This window comes from Cuculus canorus, chromosome 2 (genome assembly GCF_017976375.1).
Source record: "Cuculus canorus isolate bCucCan1 chromosome 2, bCucCan1.pri, whole genome shotgun sequence".
NCBI classification, from domain to species: Eukaryota; Metazoa; Chordata; class Aves; order Cuculiformes; family Cuculidae; genus Cuculus; species Cuculus canorus.
Genome location: NC_071402.1, coordinates 45,349,626 through 45,372,633, shown reverse-complemented (window position 1 = coordinate 45,372,633; position 23,008 = coordinate 45,349,626). Strand labels below are relative to the sequence as shown.

The following is a 23,008-nucleotide window of genomic DNA, read 5'->3' as shown; positions in this document are numbered from 1 at the left end:
GCATTCCCTCTAGAATGCTGTTTCTGGCCTTTGTTTGTTTGTTTTGAATGGAAGGTCTAGAGGGAAGAGTCTGGTTTCTCCATTTCACCCAATGCCCTTCAATAGGAGGGATTCTCTTGCTAAGTTTTGTCTTTGCTAAGACCAAAGCTAATAACCAGCTCACCAGATCTCCCCTGTTCTGCTCCAGAGTCCTGAGAGTCACTGGAAAATTATACGCACTGCTTTTTTCTAGAGGGCTGAATTGCCTACCGGGAATTGCCAGACCTTCCCAGACAGTAGGAAACTCATCCATAATTTCACGTGGGTGATCTCTAACCACCATTAATCATATGTTTAACCCTTGTAGTTGCTTTGCACTGTTGTCCCATGTCATGGATTTATTGACCACTAAGCCCTGTTGGTGTTCTCAGCGTTTCATTTGTAACAGCACTGGGGTCATTGCCTGATCTGCCTAATTGCTAGTAAGGCCAAATGTGAGAAGGATGCCCACTCACCCCCAGAGTAAGAGCTCAGACCAGAAAAATACATGTGTATTGTTATGATTGAGATTGAAAATATGTCATTTCTGCTGCTATCCTCAACAGAATTCCCCAAGTTAATTGTTTTGGAGATGTGGGAATATAATTTTTTTAATATGCAAATTCATCGTATTTAAGAAAGTAGTTAATTAACCCTTGAAGAGTAAATGATTTTGGGGAATGCACTGCATTTAGGATTTTTGTGAAACTTAATGGACCTTAGATGGATCTAATTTAATCTCTGCTGATTTCGTTCTCTTCCTAGTGTACCTTTAGCCTCAGACTGGTCACTACTGGACATACTACATGTGGTAGAATTTTTTTATTTGTGTGGTCCTTGAAAATGACAATGTAGTTCTTAACTTTGTCCAACCTTTATTGGATTCTTCTGTAACACTGAGAACAACCATAGCGTTTTGGATTAGTGTTTCATTTTCCTCTTGTTCTCACCAAATGGTTTTCTAGTCACGCAGGCATGTGCTTTACTCTGTCCAGGTAATTAACTCTGACTAGAAAAGAAGTGTTCAAAAGCATTTCCTAAACATCATGTTTCCTCCTTAGATTCCTTGAATTAGAATATATTTATTAGCCCTCATTCACTAGTACTTCAGTACATGGTCCCTTATGCATCTTGCAAGATTATAAAGCAGTTGATCAAAAAATATTCATCCATAGATCCCATTCTTCACTGTGTCTCCACAGAAAGATTTGGTACACAGTAACTAAATATAAGAATGCTGGAACTATGATTTTCATTTAAATGAAGATATTAATGAGGAAATTTGGTAGAAAACAACTTTTATAGATGATTAAATTCATAGTTGGTCTAATGCACCAGAAAAAAAGGGAATGGTTGCTACAAAGTAATTACTGAGAAGACAGAGGTGGATATTCTGTATATTCTGTCATGATTTTTATTCTTGGTACAGTTTTGTTTTCCAAATATTTGCAAGTAGCTTTCAAGTTATGGCAAGTAAGCCCAAATGTTTAATGTTTTGTTAATTATTATTGTTGTTGTTCTTGTGGTTGTGGTTGTTGTGGTTGTTACTGTTATGCAGTAAAGCTTAGCATGAAGGTCTAATAAATACATTTTCTTTAATTGTTAACTAGTTGGAAATGAAAATAATTTATTTGTTAATTTTTAACATCAACTTAAAAGAACTTTTATAGCCTAGTACACAAGCTTTGGATTTGAGACTCTAGCACAGCCTTGTATGTGCTTTAAGTAGTCTTAGGGATGAAAAGGGCGGGTAGTTGCATAATCACAGACTGAAAAGCTAAATTAACCAGTCCCTTAAGGAACTCGACATCTTTGAAAAACACAGATAAGTGATTTTTATAATTCAGCTTTTTCTTTTGACAGAGTACTTTTTAAAAGACAATACAGGTGATTAAGGAAAATTATTCTGACCCGATTCAGCCCCAGAAAGCTTCTTACTACCTTGCCTGTGAATCAGGTAGGTACTGGAGTTTATCTCCTCAGAGCATTCACATGGCACTGCCTCCACCTCCTCATAGATCTGCCGCCCTATATGCCAGCTCCCCAAGATTCCCCGGGAGCTGGATCCATCCCTGTGGGGCTAGTGGGGTTGCGTGGTGGTGGGGCTGTGCCTCCATCAGAGTCCTCAGTAGACACACTGCAGCTCTTCTCTTGCCTCAACCCCATCCTCCCCTCCTGCTGTGAACAGAGATATCCTAGCTGAGATTTCAAGACACTTTGATCACAGCCTGGTTTATTTACTTTCTTTCAGGCCAAATGGTTCAGCAACAGTAAGCCACGGCAAATCCACAGCTGTCTGCAGCTATCCTTGCAGACCCAAGCCCTGCAGGCAGGCAGGCAGATGCTCCTTGAATCGATTCAAGTGATCAGGAGGTTCCCCTGTTGTGTTTCAGCAAAAATAATCCACCCTCAGCTGCATGTCCATGCTGGAAACAGCTTTAAAACACTATTTTGCATACAAATAAGACTTACAGGTGGGGGAAAGACTTATCTGGTGTAGGCTGATTGCAGTAGAGTTGCTGGGGCTGGTGGCACAGGGCAGTGTCCAGCTTTGGCACTGCAAAATGTATCAGGAGACCTGCCTGCTGCCTTTTTGGATGGGGGATATGTTGGATTATGTAGTAACTCCCGTCCTGGATGTACGTGGAGAGCAGGGTGAGTGTGGGGCAAAGGGAGGGAAACCTTGCCTGTGGGTGCTGAGGCACAGGCAAAGTGTGCACTTGAGGCCAAGAGCTGGGTGTCCTTTCTGTGTCCAGTAATACAACAAGAGTAGGAAGAGTTACTTGTTGAGTTGAGAGGAATCATATTTTCCATAGGGGTCCAATACCTAGGCCAATCTTTTTTTGAACCTTCTGTAACAATTGCCAAGGACAGACAGAAAATAAATTGGAGGGAAGGATGGGCTGTAGCACGAACCAGTGAAACTGTCTCAAGTAACTGTTTGAAGGCTTGTTTTAGCATCTTGAAAGGAAGCAGGAATTCACGTGTTTTATTTTTAGCTTGCAAGGGAAGAGTTATTTAATGTTCCTTTATATCTCATCTCAGAAAATGTTCTGACTGAGGCAGGATCTGCATTTTTGGAGCAAGTTAACCCAAGACTTGCCTGCCTGTGAAAATCCATTTTTACAAGGGGGCATTAGTGAAATTGGTTTTCCCCTTTAAATTTTTAAGTGGAACTAATTCCAAACTCCAGAATCACTAGACTGCTAAAATACTTTCTGCTGCTGGCAATGATTCATGATTCACAGTATACAGTCAGGTGCATTTTGCTTTCAGGAAGTCATAAGCATTTTTAGATTTTTATTGTGGGGTTGATTTTCTTGCCATTGGCTTTGATTTTGGCTCCCTTTAAAGTGTATGCAGTTTCTTTACTTACTTTTTTCTAATGGAATATTTTCACCCACAGTTTTGATAGTATTGCTGTGACTGCACCTTGAATCTTTAAGTAGAGATGAGATAAGCTACTCATTTATAGTTAGTGCTGAAAAAACCTCTCTTGCTCCTCCTTCTCCCATCCTCCTTGGTCTCTGAGCTTCAGCACTGTGGCTCGTTCTTTAGGTTCCTGAGGATTAAAGAAATATTCATGATGCTTCATTTTCCAGCAGTTAGGTTATGAGTGGAGATGTAAGATGTTGCTGATCTTGCACCTTTTGTCCAACACTCTTGGGTCAACAAACATCTCCATTGCATCTTTAACCTCCCTGTGAGACTGCTCTTACTTTCCTTGCTTTTCCTATGAGATAACAAGCAGAACAGTGTCAGCAGGAATGAGATGAGAGTGATCATCTTCCTGAATGGGTAAGACAATCTGCAAAGCATGTATTAAAAATAAAACAGGAAGTCAGGGGGGTTCAATTTTTAGCAAACACATTTCTACCGATCTTCAGACTGATGCCTAATGATAACTAAAGGAGAAGCTCTGCATCTGAGCAGTGTAATTTATAGTTGTTTATATTATCTTTCCCCCTCACTATGGCATGGGCTGTTCTTATTTGAAGGCCTAAGACCTGTAACAATAATAATGGAGGCCTAATGTTATGCTTGTGAACAGCGCATGTTGAACAGCATGGCTGAGATAAATAGATATTTGGTTTATAAAAAAAATGAATGTCCTTTTTTTTTGTGCGTTTACAGCTTGCTGAAGTAAAAGGCAAGCATATGGCAACTCTAGCAAAGAAGAAGTCATGCCTCTGAGAGACTCTGCCCTAGCTTAAGGAGTTAGTAATTGCTTCCCACTCTCATAAAAGAGAATTACTGGCATCCCTGTGCTGAGCAGCGTGTGTGTGGGTGACGGGAAATAAGGCTTCCTCCAGACCTGGCCACCTGCTTGAGGAGCAGCTATGGCAGTGGGAGGGAAATCCACCTGCCAGTGAGCTGAGGGTGTTGATTGATGTCTGTTTTCACTGCTGAAGGGGAACGAACACTGCTTTGCTGTACTGCATGGTGAGCTTCTCTTTTGTGCATCTCTTTTCCCCTTGAGAAGAACTGACGGTGTTTATTTGGACCCCACTGCGGAGGAGAGGGAACAGCCTACACACCTGCCAGGAAAGGGAATCCTAAACAACTGCTCCTGTTCGGGAGATATTGGGAGCAGGGCCAAACATTTCATACGTAGATGATTAAAATTAGACTCCTGCATCCATCTGTACGTTCTCATTTTGAAAGCACTGCCTGGCTTACTTCTCTCCTGCCTTTTATGTAGTCCCCTAATGGGCAAATGCTTCCCCCTCGCCTGTAGTTCTGACAGTGGCCCTTGTACTTGCTGAACGTACATTTATCTTTCCTCTCTGTAATCATACCTGATCACACGCACAGGAACACAGCTTCTGTCTTTCATTTTCCACTAATATTCCCTTGACAAGTATCTTTTTGAAAGGGAAAAAAAAAGCAATAATCTCTTCTTTGGAAAAACAGCCAAGTGTGGAAGCAGTGTTGGCTTTCTGCCTCTCCTCCTGCGCTGCTTCTGCCTGAGCAAACTGAGACCTTCCTTCAGCCCACATTTGCTGATCTAAAGAGGCTCAGGTCTGGCTGGAATGGCATCCTGAGGAGGAAGGGGAGAAGGGAGGTAGACTGGCACAGCACTTGGCTACAATGTGCTTGTCTGCAGCCTGTTTTGTTCACAAGCACCAGAACCGCCAAACAATAAAGAAGCAATAAGGCAGGAAGGGCATGGCTGTGTAACCTCCAGTTGCAAAGGATTGAGACTTGCAGTGAGCCACACAAAACTGTTGGTGCAGAAGGACATTGTGCCAAATTTCAGATTCTGTGTCCTGTCAGTTGGAGAAGCACATGGGGATACTTATCATCATTAGACAGTTATTTGTTTCCAAGAGCTCTGAAGCGTTCAAAGACCCCAGTACTTCCAGGAAGAAATCCTTACGTCTCAAAAGACTTCAAGTATTATTTGATGTTCCCCTCTTAGCAGCATTTCTTAGCAAAACAAGCAGACTTCCTGGAATCGGTGACTGCTTGGAAAGCCCTGTTAATGCTGCTGTTCTATAAGCTGCCAGATGTCTGCATCCTCCTACTTCAAACTGTATACCTGCTGCAGAGTCTAAAGGCCACGATGGGGAGAGAGCAGTGGGGACCTACACTCCTCCGAGGGCTGAACAGTCGGGTCATGATTCTGCTTCAAAGAGAAAAATCCTTCCTAGGGTAGACTCCCCTGGGCACAGAGGTAGCACAGCCTCCACTGCACCCTGTGTGGCTGGTTGGCATGGGCTTGCCCATCAGCCTGGTAGTTGCAGGGCTGTCCTGATCCTGGCCCTTGCATGTGCACCACCATACAGGTGAGCAGCCACTGCTGTACCTTTCCTGGGTAAAAACTTGGTCACAGAGAAATGCCCAATTTTTTTCCCAGTAGGAGTACATCTTGGATCGTAAATCAAGGCTTGAGTCTTCTCCACATGGTCCCAGCTGGGGCCTGGTGAGGGTGCATGGGAGCTCCCTGTGCTGCACTCCCTTTCCTCTGGAAAAGCTACAAGGTATTGGATGCAGGCCAAGGCAGAGAGAGGAGGCAGCTGATGCACACCTCATTCTTGCCCTAACATGGAGCGAGGACATGGTTATAGGGCACACATGGATACAAAAGCTTTTTATTAATATCAAAACTTAAGAGCAAAGCACCTTGTATAGCAAAGCAAAGTTTATAGTTTGCTTCAGCCTGGAAAAAGGCTTTTCAGAGCAAATAGTGCTGACATTGTCTCCTAACAACCCTGCAGTGTTTACTGGAGGTGGTTTATCTCAAGCTGTTTTTTCATTCCTGCGTATTTTAAATTGTTCTCCCAGAACTTCAAAATTAAACAAAAGTGGTGACTTCATAATCAAACATCCCAATAAAAAAACTCAAGCAAAATGTGTACATCTTTTACAGAGCAGCACCCCAAAGCCTGCCAGTCATCTTAGTCGTAAGAGGACTTAAAATTTATGCATAGCCTCTAAGCATCTGCCTCCATCAGTAAGAGTTTTCTGATGTTGTGTGGAGTAGAGGGATATATTTCATAGTATCATAGTATAGTCAGGGTTGGAAGGGACCTTAAAGATCATCTAGTTTCAACTCCCCTGCCATGGGCATGGACATCCCACTAAATCAGGCTGCTCAAGGACCCAGCCAACCTGGCCTTGAAAACCTCCAGGGATGGGGCATTCACAACCTCCCTGGGCAACCTATGCCAATGTCTCACCACTCTCATGGTGAAGAAATTCTTCCTAATGGCCAGTCTAAATCTGCCCCTCGCCAGTTAATACCCATTCCCCCTGGTCCTATCCCCACAAGCCTTTACGAATAGCCCCTCTCCAGCTTTCCTGTAGGCCTCCCTCAGGTACTGGAATGTTGCTGTAAGATCTTCTCTGAGCCTTCTCTTCTCCAGGATGAACAGGCCCAACTCTCTCAGCCTGTCCTCGTAGGGAAGGTGCTCCAGCCCTCCGATCATCTTTGTAGCCCTCCTCTGGACCCGTTCCAACAGCTCCATATCCTCCTTACGTTGAGGATTCCAAAACTGGACACATTACTCCAAATGAGGTCTCACAAGAGAGGAATAGAGGGGCAGAATCACCTCCCTCGACCTGCTGGCCACGCTTCTTTTGATGCAGCCCAGGATACAGTTGGCCTTCTGGGCTGTGAGCGCACGTTGCCGGCTCATGTCGAGCTTCTCATCGACCAGCACCCCCAAGTCCTTCTCTGCAGGGCTGCTCTCGAGCATGTATATTCGAGGTATAGTACATGGAATTGTTAGCATTACAGATGGAAGCATTCATTGTATAGGAGCAAGAGGACAAGTACATATAAAAGAGATTACCAGAGTTATTGAATTCCTGTTACTGTCATAAAAATGTTGGCATGTGAGCAGAATGGAGAAGCCAAACTAAGTGCCTCAGATAGCAAAAGGGGAGCAGGATTGAGCAGTTGCGCATTGTCTGAAGGAGCTGAACCTTCTGCACGTGCATAGCCTCTGACAAGCCCTGGCGTGTGCCGTCTCATGCCTGGAAAAGCTTTTACAGCCTGTTTTGCCCCAGCTGAAAGTGCAAGAGTCATTACATTAATGAGAGAGGAAGCTGGAAATGATATACGTATGAAGGAAATCTTTGGAGAATCATGTTTCACAGTTTCAACTACTTAAGGAAAAACTTATTTATAGTAATATACTGTCTATAGGAGGTGTGTGTCTGTGTAGGTATGCGTGTACCTGCATTCAATGTGTATGAGGAGAAGGAACTTCCACTGTGGTCTGTCAGCCTTAAGTACATTACTTCTATTCCTTCTTAAGCCCCTGTACTTTATTTTGGGGAAAAAAAAAAAAAGACGTTAAGAAATTCCCAAGGTAGGGCATGTGCGGGTGTATGTGTGCAAGGGAGTATGAGTAACTTATCTTCACATTTAGCCGGAGCCTCGCTATTGTCAAAGCCGCTGAATCACTGCCTGTGAGCTGCCATCTTTGCCATGGTGACAATTTGACAGCGTGCCAACATCGCTGCCTACTGTCTCTGAAGAGCTGACCTTGTAACAACATCAACACTCTTTCTTTGGCTTTTGCTGACATACTCTAAGCTCTGGAAACTGTTTTCAAAACAAATATATAATGAAGTATTGTGCTTGTAAAAGCAATTGTGTTTCCATCCGTCAGGTTATTTTAGAGTGTCTCGCCTGCCAAAGGGCAAAGCAAAGGAACGGGCAGGGAGGACACAGCTCTTCAGATAAAGTGAGAGGCTCTCCCTATACAGAAATGGGAATCAAAAGTAACCTTAAAAAAATGAAAACTTAACAGTAAAGTGGCAACTTATTGACTCATTGCAAGCCAAACTGTTTCTCAAGTCATGAACAAAGCAAAGACAAGCGAGCAGATCTCTGCAAACAACATGAAGAACACAAAAGGGACAAAATCAAGGGAATCCTGATTTCATACGTGCTTTATATTGTTGTATGTCTTTCTGCATGCAGATGGGAAAGAATCACCATCTGAAATACTGATTGAGACTTTCCATGTAGATATTTGTTATGGGATAGAGGCTTGCCATAGCAGATGGGGTAAAAGCAATGTCAGTATCTGAGTGAGCCAATCTTTTTTGGCCCTAGGTTTAGGCTACTCTCTACTGGGCGACCTGCCGTGTTCAGGCATTACGCCAGTTGTGGAGGATTACGTGAACGCTTGATATTCTGGCTGTTCACATGTGTGTACCAAACTTCACATGCCCTCTGCATGTCCAGTCTGTTTGCCAGGACCTAGATTGCAAAGGAAGGAGAACAAACCCTACACCGGGATTCAGCCCACACTTGCTACTGCTTTAATCATGGGGGTCCAGTGGTAGTGAGATTCTGTTACTGATTTTTCCCTTCTTGCTATCATTACTAAATGAATATAGCAATTACTGGTGTCCTAAGTGACATTTCATGGGAAGTTTTTGTGATATCAGAGACTGTATCACAGATGCATGACAGGCTTTCATTGAAAACTGTCATGTGGTGCACAAATACCATACATATGGTTAGGTAACAGCAGTTTTAATTTTAGATATGGGATTGGAAAATGCAGTTGGATTAAACCTAGGACTCTGTAGGTTAAGACCAAAATGAATGATGTAGCTAACAAAAATCTGGAGACAACATCTTTATGAGACACCCCAGTTTTTACTCCCCCTCAGAGTTCTATATTCAGGTGTTGCCAGAAAGGAGAACACTATAATTTATTCCAAGATGTTTCCCCTGGATCCTTCTTAAAGTAAAATTTTTTTAGATTTTTTGAAGTCAGCTGAATATTTTGTATACCTGAAGTTCCACTTCTGTGTGTAGAAGTAAAAGGTACTCTTTAATTTCGTGTAGTCCAGGATAAAAATCGTATTGTTTGACCCCTTTCTAACTTATCTGTTTAAAAAGTTACTCTGCTTTTATATATGGTTTATATGTGGCCAGCAAAACTTCAGCTGCTGCAGAAAAACATATTTGATAGAAACAACAACAAAACAACAAATTATTTTGGACTTCACATTGTTTTCCAGCTTGTTTCTTTTTGCAGTTCAGTGTTGGATTTTAACCTGCAAGTTTCTGTTTCATCTGCATCTTATTTGCAGATCACATTCCCCCCTGTGTTGCCAGCACTTGAATCACTGGGACAAAACTGACAAACAGAAAAAGGCTGAAAACAGGATTTACAATGTGAAAATAACTTGCCATGGTACCTATTTTCAGACTTCTATAGGCCCTTTGTAATAAGAAGGATGGAGCCTGTTACTGTTCAGGAGATTTGATGATGTAGCATCTCAAACTGCAAGGAGGTGTGCTTGAAGTTGCCGGGCTTATAGTATGTCATCTAGATGGCATGTTCAAGTTTAGCTTTGAAAGGAGCCTGAAAAAAAGCTTTTGTTGCCTTGACCAATGGGTTAGCTAGGAATGGAAATCTGAATGGTCCTCAGGCTATGGTGGACTGACAATGACTAAATCGTTTTAAACATGGCCACCATACAGGTTCAGATTTGGGAGGGCTTAGGAGCTAGTTGGGTGGGCCATGTCTAAAAATGTTTGCCCAACCAAGTTTGTAACAGAAATGGAAATATGCATGTTTTCTGAAAGCGAGAAAATTGATTCTTTGGGTGCCTGAAATCCATACAGCAGAAGCCTGCTTCTTAGAGGCTTGGCTTCTTCTGGATAGGTGGCAAGAAAGACTTTCAGAATGCCTTTCCAGTGCACTGTGAGCTTTTACTGGCAGTGTATAATTTTAGCTAATGGATTTATTAGCTTATTCTAGTTGTTTCCTGTTTGTATGAGTGGATTCACACAGCAGGGACCCTCCCAGAGTGCAACTTTTAGTAATCGGTGAGGAAGATTTTTCTGTCAAAAGACAGATGAGAAATTGTTCCTTGTGAGATAGCTGATTTGCGACCGTACAAGGCAGACCTACTATCATGTCCACCAACTGGTGCCTAAAATATCCAAATTACTTTGAGTGTTGCTTGAGTCTTTGCTTCTGAAACCGAGGGAGCCATGCATTAGCTGCTTACTGAGCAGAGTATTGAATTGGACCATAGAAGGAGAAGAGGAGAGTGCCATGGAAAATAAAGCTGTAGGCTGAGCCAGATTTTTTCCTGTTTTAGTGCGTAAAAAAGTCTTGTTACAGCCATATCCTTTAAGCCCCGAGGAGGCAAGATCCACTGCCAAGAAAGGCTTTTGCATCTGTGATCAGCCTGTATTTTTCTAAAAATAATCCTGATTTCATACCTTAGCTGATGGTCCTCCTAGCAGCCACAATAGACAAAACTTCCCTAGAAAACATGCAATAATATGTAAAAGCATTGGCTCCACTCTCTTACAGAGGTCATACACAGCTTTTGAAGAGGCATCCTTGTATTTTGAATTGTGCTAAAACATAGTAAGCTTATCCAGAGCCCTTTCCACTTCTGCTAGAATAAACAAGTTGCTGTCGAGTACCAGATATCTTACTCAGCAGAAGAACAGAAGTTCCTTTCTTTATTATTTAAAACAAGGAAAATAAGAAGTCAGTTGGCAAGGGGGAAAGAAAAGATTTGTTTTTCTAGTCCGTGGGGAAATTTGTCAGGCTGCACAGCCTGAAATGTCTGCTCTGTGTGATTGTTCTAACAGCCCAGGGAGCATCCCAAGACAGGTGTCATAGTCTGTGTTCAATAAGCAGGGAGAATAGCTCAGCACAGCTTTGGAGTCTATGGGTCTATATTGCTGCGCTGTTGGTGGCAAATCCCTTCTCCACCCCACGCTTCTCATCCCTTCTGCTTATGCCAGGGTCACCAACCTCCTAGATGTCTCAGCTTCTTTATCTCTCTGGCTGCCAGGTTGCTCCCATAACCGATTTGCTGCCAGACAAGGAGTAACATGCAACTGTACCCTTTGTGAATATAAGAGCTCGCAAACAGCTCTGGAGTGTCTCACTTGTATCCATCAGGGGTACCAAAGGTAGGGAGAATACACTGATGATCATGCAAAATATTTTCCCAGCAGAGTCATCTGTGTCTTGAGGACTTCCTGAGCCAGAGGTGAGGCCTCTGGGTTTAACAGGATTAGGATATGGTCAGATGGTGGTGTGAATGTCCCCTCAGGGCTTCATGCCCTGAGCCAGGCCAGCTGGTGTGTATTGTAAGTGGCACTTTTCCACTCTGTTTTCTGTCCCTAGCAAAATACAAAGACACTGCTGGAGTTTACTATCTATCGTGTACTCATGCTGCACCCAAAACTGGTTAGACCTGGCTGAGCAAAGTTGGACCTAAACTGCACATTGGATGTATCTGTACCCATAACATTGCCCAGGCTATAGCCAGATGGCACCAGAGCAGGCTGCAGCTGTGCAAACATTGACGTAGGAGGGAGCACCTCCATCACACAGACTTGGCCTCTGCCACTTCCAGTGATCAGGAAACAACTAACAAAAAAGCCTTCTTCCATTACTGGCCAAAGACAATGTCTGTCACCCAGAAACGCATATTGGTCCAAGAGTAAAAAGCAAAAAGCCAGAGCTGTAAAGAAAGCAAGTATCCTTCTGCAGATTGGCCACCTTCTCACCGGCTGCTGTTTTACAGTACAGAGCATCAGTCCCAGAGACAGCCTTAGGGCATCTAACACCTAGCAGCAGGAGAGGAGATCGCAAAACATTGATCCCCACTCTGCAGGCGCCGAGCTGCTCAGAAAGCACTCATAGAGTAACCTCCTGTGCCTGGTGTCAAGCCCACATAAGTGTATTGTGTGCTGAGGCAGATTTGACACCAATGTGCTGGTGTGATAGTCTCAGCTGCAGGTCAGATTTGTGCTGCTGAGTGACCTGTCAGTCACAGGCAGCTTTAGTGGTCTAGGCATGCTGGCTTCAGCTCAGGAGTGAAGAGAGTAGCTTTAAGCACTGTGCGTACATAGAAAAGTATCAAATGGACTTCAGGGAGAAAAAAAAACCACCAAGTGAAAGGCTTTCACTTCATCTTGTTCTGTCTCTTACAACCAGCTCAGAAATTCGTGACCTGCATTTAAAGATTTTGTAACTCTGATAAAAGAATCTTATTCTTCAGCATTACGCATAATTAAGCGTGTCTCAGCACTGCTATTCTGCTGGTACACAATTTTACAGCATGTCAGTGGTTTGTTTCTCCATCCCTCATTTATAAGGGGTTTCCCCCAAAAAAGTTAATTGTCCGCTCTAATAAGCATAGAATTGTTTTATCTGACTTACTTTATCTTGACAGATAGCTCACTTTCGAAGGTAGCAGCCAGTTGGGTCAGTCCTGCTGGTCCAGAAACATCCCACAGCAAAACCAGTAAAACCACCATGTTTGCACTGCTGTGAATAAAAAGCCAGGTCCCTGTGCCTCTTGGTGTGCATTGACTCAGTAAGTCCTGCAGCCAAGTGCCCTCTGAGTTTTAGAGAAGAATTACAGTTTTGGTTTCACTCTGTGGCCACAGATTAGTGTAATTTTAAGGCCTTAGTGGAAATAACAAGAACATAATAACAGGTCTCTGAACAGTATTTCTTTGGAAATTCATGGGCTTGGGCAAGGGGAAGCCTAGTCTGTAAAAATATCAGCAAGCGCTACTTGCTGCACGTTTGAAGTACTGATGTATTCGGTAGCTAGTGAAAAGTACATCATCCATGAAGAACCAAGTAAAAGTATTGACAATAAGCAAAGATTTTCACAGGGTCTTTTGCAGCTGCTCAGTTTACAAATGGTACCTGAAGGGCTCTGATCAGGGAAACAGGCTGTTGATCTATGTCTTAGCATTTTGTTCTTGATGCGAGAGAACTGGAAATTGTGATAAGATGCTGGTAATTACGACAAAATCCTGTACTGTTTAAAGGTTCTGTATAACAATGCCAGAGCTGTATTTATTGTTCTAGTAATAATTTTTTCAAGCTGTCAAAATAGACAAGAAAGGGGTTTCCCTCATTGTATCTGTAACTAGTGGTTGTAGCACATACCTCCATGAAATCCTGGGGGAATCCTTGCCGTCATTAGAAGACGATGCCTTTCCTGTCACTTTGGTGAGGGTTAAGCACTATCAGCCAGAAGGATGGTAGCTGGTGCAGTTGCTTTAGGGAGCTGGAGGGATGTTTAGGCTTTTGGCTCACTTGATTCATTGCTCAATTATTAGACTGCATCGTAACAATGGTGCGTGAAAGGGAGGGAGAGCTATACATTTCTGCCTGATTTCTATTACCAGCCTCCCAAATAACAGCCTGTGTTAGCAGCTGCTTTTTGCCTTTCATGTCCGGGGAAGAAATGTTTGAAAGCTTTTATACTGTCTGGGTGAGTTAGAGAGAGAAAGAATGTATCCAGCTCGGCCTTTATCTCCAGTCACTTATGTTTTCACAATGAGCAGTGAAACCCAAGGCATGTTGCAACATTGGTTGCTATTTTCTTATCTCTTTATTTATGTGGTAGTTTAGAGAGAGGCTAACAGGCATGTGACTGATGAAAAATGAAGGCCTGAGTGCTCAGGATATGTATCGTGTGAGCAGTGGGTGAAAATCAGCTGAGCAATCGGTTTCCCTCACTTGCAGTCTTCACAGCTAGTCCTTATGGTGAAGGGAGTGATGCCTCTGGTGAAGAAGGAAAGGTATTTGACATTATGGAGCTATTCTTCAGGGAGATGTATTCTGTGTGTTATGTGGGATACATTAATTGTCCCTTTGCATGCTTGTGTGCATTGAGAAATGTGATGTAACCTGGCTGCTCAGAGCTGATGCTGCAGGTGTTGTTACAAGACACAAGGAACATATGAGCTGGAATTTCTGAGAAAACCTACATTAAAACCTGAACTAATTCCAGCTGGGTTTCCCAAGCAGCTCTAGAAACTACTGGTAGGTTTATATGAGCATCAATTAATGGTATTTAGTCCTATTGTGATTCCTAGGTGAGGCACATGTTCCTTGGGCAAGAAAGTTTCCTTTATAGCTGCTTACACCTTCCCCTCTCTGTTTTCACCATCATTTGGCTCCACTATAGACCCTCTCCCCTGTTCTGATCCTGTGTTTCATCATGTCTTTGCCTGTTACTCCGCCTCTTCTTCCCTGCTCCATCTCGCCCTTCTCCCAATCTCTTCTGGCTTCCCATGCCATCCACCTCCTGAGGAGCCTCCCTTTCTCCCAACAACTGCTGCCTGATCTGACTTGCTCGCTCTCCTCCCTGGTGTAATGAATGTAGGGCTTGGAAGGACAGGTAGGCAGTCCTTCTCGGAGTATTAGGTTGGTGCTGCTGGTCTGTTTGGTTATAGTCCAGAGAGTGCTTGCAGAAGTGATCTGGCAAAAGGTCTGTCTTGGATATTTGTAAGCTTCTTGCTTATATGATCATCTTATCATATCAAGCTCATAAATGTCTGTGTCCCCATAAAAATGATGTGAGATAGGATGTACTGTTAATCCTGTTTTATAGACAGGGGACTGATGTCAAAACAAATAGGGAATTAAGCCAAAGTCTTCTGAATTACACATTAGTACGGTAACACCATCTTTATGAATATGTTTTGTGTTTCGATTTGCCTGGACAATTTTTTAAAGTACTATTGCAAGAGAATGTGAAAAGTGGAGGGAACCAGCAATGTTACAAGGCTGTTCTGGTTTGGAGGTAGTAACTGTAGCAGAGGGGAGAGAGGAGTTAGGGAATTATGTTGTTATCAGAATTCTACACCGTATTGTCCTCTTCATGTTGAAATCTGTCAGTGTTGATAGTGTTGGTTGTTTTTTTAAATTAATCATTGGTTTAAAGCGAAGTTATTTTTAAAATATAAAATCATAGAATCATAGAATCACCAGGTTGGAAAGGACCCACTGGATCATCGAGTTCAACCATTCCTAACACTCCCTTAAACCGTGTCCCTAAGCACTTCATCAACCCGTTCCTTGAACACCTCCAGGGAAGGTGACTCGACCACCTCCCTGGGCAGCCTGTTCCAGTGCCCGATGACTCTGTGAAGAATTTTTTTCTGATATCCAGCCTGAACCTCCCGTGGCGTAGCTTCAGGCCATTCCCCCTTGTCCTGTCCTCAGTCACTTGGGAGAAGAGGCCAGCTTTTGGTTCAGGCCAAAATACAGAGGTGGATTCCTGCACACATACACTGTAACAGCCCAGAAGTTAGGAGGATGGCTTTTCCTGGTGGCATTCCAGTTTCAAAGCTCCTGAGCTACAGTGACAGAGCTACTAACTCACCGATATGTCTTCTCAGTTGTCAGTGAAGTCCTAACTGCTGGATGTGCATGAGCTTCTTGTGGGCTTTGAATAAAAATTCTACCTTAGGCCTGAGAAATCTTTCCAACAAAACTGTTATCAAAACCAGAGTATGCAGATGATGGGTGTTGTGTTTGATAAATCAGCATTTTCTTCTTACAAATTGCTGTTGGAAAAGTTCCAGCCAGCTTGGCTTTTCACACTATTTTATAAGAAATGTTCTCATATTTTCCATGCAGGTTTTGAACTCTGTTAGCAATGCTTGCTGCAGTCTGAGCAGATAAGCTGATTTCAATTATCTTTCATTTGATTGCTTTCTGTTTGTTTTCAGCTCAGTGCCTTTAAAAAAAAAAAAAAGAAAAGAAAAAAGAGAACAATGTTTATTTAAGGTACCAGTACTGAATTTAACTGTAGCAAAAGTAAGTGGAGTTAATCACTGCTGGGGAGAATAGAGATCTAAACTCTGACGTTAAAGGAGAAGAAATCAGGAACTGAACAAAGATTTTTAGATGCTGTCAAGGGAAACTGAGGTTGCAGTACCAAGCTCCAAATAGTGTCAGGAGTGGGCTGGCTGCAAAACGGAGATTCCCCTACCTCCCAACTATGCTAAGCAAGAAACATGGACCAAACAGAAGAACTTCTAGTAGAGTTTCCCATTTAGAAAATAAGAGCTAAGTGGGCTTTCTGATGCCTCTATCTGTGAGGCATTTAATCTCTGCAGACTAGGTAAGGTACCCAGGAGCCTAGCCACGTTCTTTCAAACTTACCTTTATTTTGTGTCTATGTGGTGAGAAACAGGAGACTGGATACAACTCCTAGGTGCACCTCCCCAGTCACACAGAATCACAGAATCACAAGGTTGGAAAGGACCCATTGGATCATCGAGTCCAACCATTCCTAACACTCCCTAAACCATGTCCCTCAGCACTTCATCCACCCGTTCCTTAAACACCTCCAGGGAAGGCGACTCGACCACCTCCCTGGGCAGCCTGTTCCAGTACCCAATGACTCTTACTGTGAAGAATTTTTTTCTGATATCCAACCTGAACCTCCCCTGACGGAGCTTCAGGCCATTCCCTCTTGTCCTGTCCCCTGTCACTTGGGAGAAGAGGCCAGCTCCCTCCTCTCCACAACCTCCTTTCAGGTAGTTGTAGGGAGTAATAAGGTCTCCCCTCAGCCTCCTCTTCTCCAGGCTAAACAACCCCAGCTCCCTCAGCTCTTCCTCATAAGACTTGTTCTCCAGCCCCCTCACCAGCTTCGTTGCTCTTCTCTGGACACACTCCAGAGCCTCAACATCCTTCCTGTGGTGAGGGGACCAGAACTGAACACAGTATTCGAGGTGCGGTCTCACCAGTGCCGAGTACAGAGGGAGAATAACCTCCCTGGACCTGCTGGTGACCCCATTTCTGATACAAGCCAAGATGCCATTGGCCTTCTTGGCCACCTGGGCACACTGCTGGTGTCGTTCCTCCAAGCTTAGGAGATTTTGAGCCCGGGATCCCCCTGTTTATCTGGTAAAATTGTAGGCCAGCACAAATAAAAAGAATGGCACTGGAACTGGAAAGTTCCCTCCACACTCAGCTACTAGTTTTAAGTATTTATTACAAATACTGTTGAATAGAAGTGATTTCTAATATGTGTCCCTTTGCAATTTGTTTTTTTTTTCTAAAACCAATTTCCAAAGCCAAAAAGTAATCTGCCCAGTTATGACTGGTGTTGCTTTTATTGTGTTCCTTAAGACTTTACAGCTTGCCTCTCATCCCTTTCTGCAACAGTTTTTAAAATAAGATGTTTTAAGTGATATTAGAATATAAATAATAATTGGCTTTAATTTTAAAAGCACATTTCATTTTGAAGTATTTATGCAAACGGTCCAGTATGTTTTCCTGTTAAAATAATTTCCGTGGAAAGACCAACCTCGTTGCTGCTGAACTGAAACAAACAGTGCTTTGGTGTCAGGTGTGGCAAGTTCAGGAGCAGAATGTTCAAAAGAGAAAGTAAAAAAGAGAAATCCGCAGATTTTCCTGCACCATCACCAGTCTTGATTTTTGACTATGTGAATATACTTCTTTCAAGCTAAATGAGGATCCTGCTGACACACGATCTTTTGAAAACTAATTTTAGATTCTAAAATCTCTGAAAAGTTTGTCATGGTTTGTCGTAGTAGGAACCCATCATAGGCAAAGCAAACAAGCCTGTTGGGCTGATGCTACCAGAGTACAATCAGAGTGGATGTAGGTTGACATTAGTTAGACTATGGCTAAGAGCAACTTGGTGCCCTTTATATTTGTCCTGTCTTCTACAGTGTAATGGGGTAAATATATTGCTCTGTGTGGTCTGCATTTTGGGCATTTCTTCCACAACCCCAGGAAGCTTTCATTTTAAAGTGCAGGAGCCTTGATCTGTTTTATTATGCATCTTTTTACCACACTTGAATGACCTGTCACACTCACGTTAGCTGTGGTTGTTATGATCAGCATTCATTTCAGCAGAGCTGCTGCTTCTGTAGTGACTGCTGCCCAGGCTGCGCAGGCGGGATAACCAGGAGACCCAGGATGCACAGGAGACCCAGGATGCCCAGGGGTCCTAGGTCTTAGTATTACAGACAAGTAAACTCTTTGTCGCATTCTTGCTCCACATGCTGACTTGCTCTCTGAGTGCTAGTTAAATTAGAATGGTTTTAATCAGCTGCAGCTGGATTTGACTTCATTGCTTTGAATACAAATTCCTAGCTATTTTCTACCAACATTTATCCTTAAATATATTAATAATATCTGTAAATATAGGTAAGGGTTATGTCAAGATTATCTATATTTATGCAAGTGCTTCATTTGGAGGTCCACAGTATAATTCATCAGTCATTTCCATGTGCTTGAATCCCAAGAGGGCAGAGTCACCTCTGTCTTCTGGGCCACAGTGTGCTAAACACGGTGAGGTCATCAGGTTTTTCTAATGTGCTGCTTGGCGTGGAGAATCATTCCTGTGAATGGGTAGCTGTTAGTCACCTGAAAGGCTCTGTTCTTTCTGCTTGCAGGTCAAAATATAACAGGATAGTAGACATCCTCTCCCCCTTATACAAACATCCAGTGATGCAAGTTTTCTTTTGTCCAATATTGCTGAAGAGGTGATTTATGCTAAAGAATGCAGTTCAGTTCCACAGTGGGATGAGGACAGATGCTGCTTCTAAGATGTTAAAAGCTGGCTGAGGAGAAATAGATCCCACGAAGCTCAGGATAATTATGGGATTTAGAGGATATTTTAGGGGCACTTTAGAGCCTCTTTTACCAATGAGTAGTAGCAGAGAGAAATCCTTCCTGTCATGCTTCATGTTTTGTTGGTATACATCCAGGAGAAAGGCAAGATTAGAGGTTCTTGCATGAAGATAGGGAGGAGTTTCAGAATGCATCAACACCCTGTGGGCAGAAGTGCCACCGTGCCTGTTACGCCTGTGTGCCAGGGAAGCAGGAGTCAAGCTAGATGGCTTTTGTGGCACTAGCCTGGACACTGGAAGCTCCAGTGTCTTCAGAAAGGGCTGGATCTGGAATAGGTCAGCATGTCTTCAAGCTCCCATGCCCAGTCCGGGTCTTGTAGTGTCTCTCAGGCGTGCAGAAGTGAATACCACGGTGCTGGCCACTCTTTTCACGTGCAAGGTACGCGTGAAATAAGGGGTGATTTCTCAGAGCAGAGGTAGAAAAGGAGAAGTTGCATGGGTTTTGTAGTGCATACGTTATTGTGGAGTTCTTGTCTTTCCCACAGGTTCACACTGGCATGCATATTTTGGTAGAATTGGAGTGGGAAATTTGAAGATGCAGACAAAGTGAGACATGATTAGATACAGTTTATTTACCGACCAACTGACAGTCTATGAAAGAAGATAGTAGCATCCATGAGTTCAGTGATATGTTTTAGGACAGCTGTAGGTGAAATGTTTCATGGCATCAGGAGATCTAGCTTCCCAGATGTCTCTGCTCATCTTTCACATGCAGTCAAAACCCTATTTTATCATTTCTGTCCTGTTCCACCTTTTGTGCTATGAACAGCAGTCCTGTATGTGCTGCTAGCCCCAAATTTGAAGGCTGAGGGAACACGCCTCCATTTGAATGCTGAGTTTCAGCTTGGTTAAGGAATCAGAAGAGATGAGGGGTATCAAGTCAGTTATGTTTTGAAATTCATTCATAAATTAAGCCAGAAATTACTTTTCAATTCTTTTGTGGGTTTTTTTTTTGGGAGAAGTATGGGCCCGAGTACTGCCATATATAGCATTTTATAAATTGACAAGCATTGCTTCTAGAACTATTTTGATAACACTTGGTTCCCTTGAGTTCACAGCTACACATACATCCTTGCTATGGTGATTGTCTGATACACATACCAAATATTGTTATTGGAAGAAAAACAGATGTGGTTAAATTTAGGTAAAAGTGAAAGAAAGAAAACATTGCCAAAGGTGATTAACTGATTTTAAGAGAATGCTTTTTGACTTTCCAGCTGATGCTAAAATAGATCTTAAATTAACAGTGGTGAAATTGCTAAAAATTATTTGATCACGTCCTTTATAATTTAATGAAGAAACATCCTTGTTCAGTGAAAATTAGATAAAAATACTGATTTCTCCTTATATTTTTAAATGATCAGGAGCACAATCCAAAGGATTGACACCAAGAAGTCACTTCTATCTGAAGTACCAGGTGGTCTCAGTTTGGTTGTTGTAAGAGTTGTGCAGCTCTCATCAGGAAGGCAGGGACTGTTTTGCTTCTTTTTTAATCAACTTCATTCCTTCGCTTTCGTGTTCTGGCCTCTCCAGAGCAAAAGGTTGCTTCTGTACTCAAACGGAGTGGGAACTTCCTTTTTGTGGAAAAGTGCAGGGAGAAGATTGAATTTATTTTCATTTGTGATATAAGTAGGGAATAAATCCAGCCTGCCAGAGCTGGAAAGCAAATGTATAAACTCTTTACAGACTTTTCTGCCAGAACTCCTTATGCCAAAACTCCTTATGGGATGTTGGTAAGGGAAATCAGTTGGATCAATGTCAGAAGGCAAAACAGGTGATTGGCTTCAGCAGTACTTGTGTTCCCCACAGCCTTGACTCCATCCTGTAAGCCCAGACAAATTTCCCAGTTCAGGCATGATGCGTCTCATGTGTAATGCAGTTCCTACTCTCTCTCATCTTCTTGCCGCCCTGTTTCCCAGCTGCTGTTAGCTTTGTTGATATGTCTTTCCTTACACTGACAAAGGTGGCAGCTGCAGGCACTGCCTCTTGCAGCCTTTCCAAGGACCTCCTTCCCCTCTGCTCAGGGACAGAGAGGGGTCTGCCAGGTGTGCCCACTGCATACTGGTTGAAGAGACACATGTGAAACCACTTGCTCATTTTGACTTTGGAATAGGGTTGCTGCAGTAATCCTGAAGTCTGTTTCAGGCTTCATGGCTGAAGAGCACAACAGATTCCTTGAGGGAGCTGGGAGCCAGGAGTGCGTTCAATCTCTGAGCTAATTTTAGCCAGGATGCACTACCATTTCCTGCACAACATTTCACATGTAAACGAGCCTAAGTGAGAGTAGGTGTGGATATTATGAACGAGGTCCCAACTCAGAAACTTGGAGCTCTTTGGACATTGGTATGTGTAGTAATTAATTGTAAGGGTTGAGCTGTCCCACTGCAGTGCCCTCAGCTGGAAACTAGAGAGGACTGCTTCTTCTGCACAATGGCAAAGTTCACCGACTCAAGATCATTCTTTACAACAGTTAACAACTTATGATCGCCAGTGTCATTCTTACCGCTTTCCTTTTGTTCCATATATAACTATGTATTTTACCATACTGCCAAAAGGAAAGTCAGGCTTGCTTTTGTTAGTCGTGTAAAAACTGTTTTACACACTGTTTGTAAGCGTATTTTCCTTAAAGTTTTTTCTAGAAAAGCTTTTACATTCATCACAGTGCTATTACTCATACTTGGCTTTCATGCTAATAGCAGGCAGATGCAGTCATACTTCTACATTGTAATTGTTGCTGATGGTGCTCTGTTTAGTTAATGTGATTTCTTCCTGAGTAGTGTTAGGTTTTCTGAATCTATCCATTTTCACTTTTGTTAAATTAAAAAAAAAAAAAAAAGACAAAATAACAGGCTTTCAGAAAGGTTTAGGGAGAGGGAAACCACCACATCCCAGTGCATGAATTGAAAAAAAAAATGCAAGTAGATCCATAAATGAAAATTAAGAGTTATTTTTATTTAATAGTTGCATCTCTTTCGATGCAAGATTTATTAGTTTCCAGTCTCCTGAGATTTATGAATGTGCTTAATTGGACTAATTGGATTCAAAAGCAGGGTTTCTTCCACTCTGCAGGGTGGGGGGGCAGGAGCTGGCTAAGTTTTGGCACACCCTGTGAGCCTCACTTGTGTTCAGAACACCAGCTTTGTTCTCCCCTGCATGGGGGCATGGTGACCTCCAGCAGTGTGTCTGTTCAGTGATACTTTGCTAGATGTGACACAGAACCTCTTAAAGAAGGAGTTTGCACCTAGTTTGCCTGCTTGAAGTCAATGATGTGATGGAGAACTACTCTGCAAAATATGATGGGTTAAATGGCAGAAGATTTAGACTTGTTCGTATGGTCTTAAATGTGCTTAACTTGTCTGTGATACAGGTAGAGACTGCCTTGGGCCAGCCCAGGTAGCATGGTGACGGACCAGGCATGACACGGTTCAGTCTGTGTTCCTCTAAAGTCCATGCCTGAGTTTGGTTTCGGATCTGCTCCGTAATGCTGGGAGCAATGAGATCCTCATAGTTGACAGGGCTGTTCTTCCTGTGTTAGGGCAAACATACAAGGAAGCAGTTGGCTCTTTGAAAGCACTGGGGAGGTGGAAGTATCTCAGACATGTTACTGCCTCCTACTGATATTCCAAACTTAGCAAGGCAAGTTGATAAAAAGGACGGAAGACAGCTATTGGCAAAATGCTGTAAGTAAAAGCATTTGAGGTAAGATAATAAAGCAATACATAAAATTGCAGCAGAATTTTGCACTTTGTCCTCCTTCAAAAATGTAGATGGGTCATGAAGTGTAATCAAATATTAAAGTAAGAGTTAAAAATAGTTTCACTTAGTGCACTTCCCTTGATCTCTTGGCCATGTTTTTATTTCAAGATCACTTTTATTCTATTGCTACTTTCTCTGTCCCCTGCTATTGTATTGAAAAGTTGCACAAACAGAAGTACAGAGAGCTGTTCAAACCAGAAAGCAAACAAAACAAATAAAAATGTATTTCTTTATGAAATTGTTTTATTTGAAGTAATTTTCAGTGTCATGTAATAATAGCATATTTGAAGGTCAGAGAAG

At 42.7% G+C, this 23,008-nt stretch overlaps 1 protein-coding gene across 3 annotated transcripts in view; it reads left to right on the top strand.

Annotated features, from left to right (window-relative positions):
• The window catches only part of DTNA (dystrobrevin alpha), a 234,136-nt gene that overhangs the window by 72,590 nt on the left and 138,538 nt on the right, over nucleotides 1-23,008 (top strand). The window lies entirely within an intron of this gene.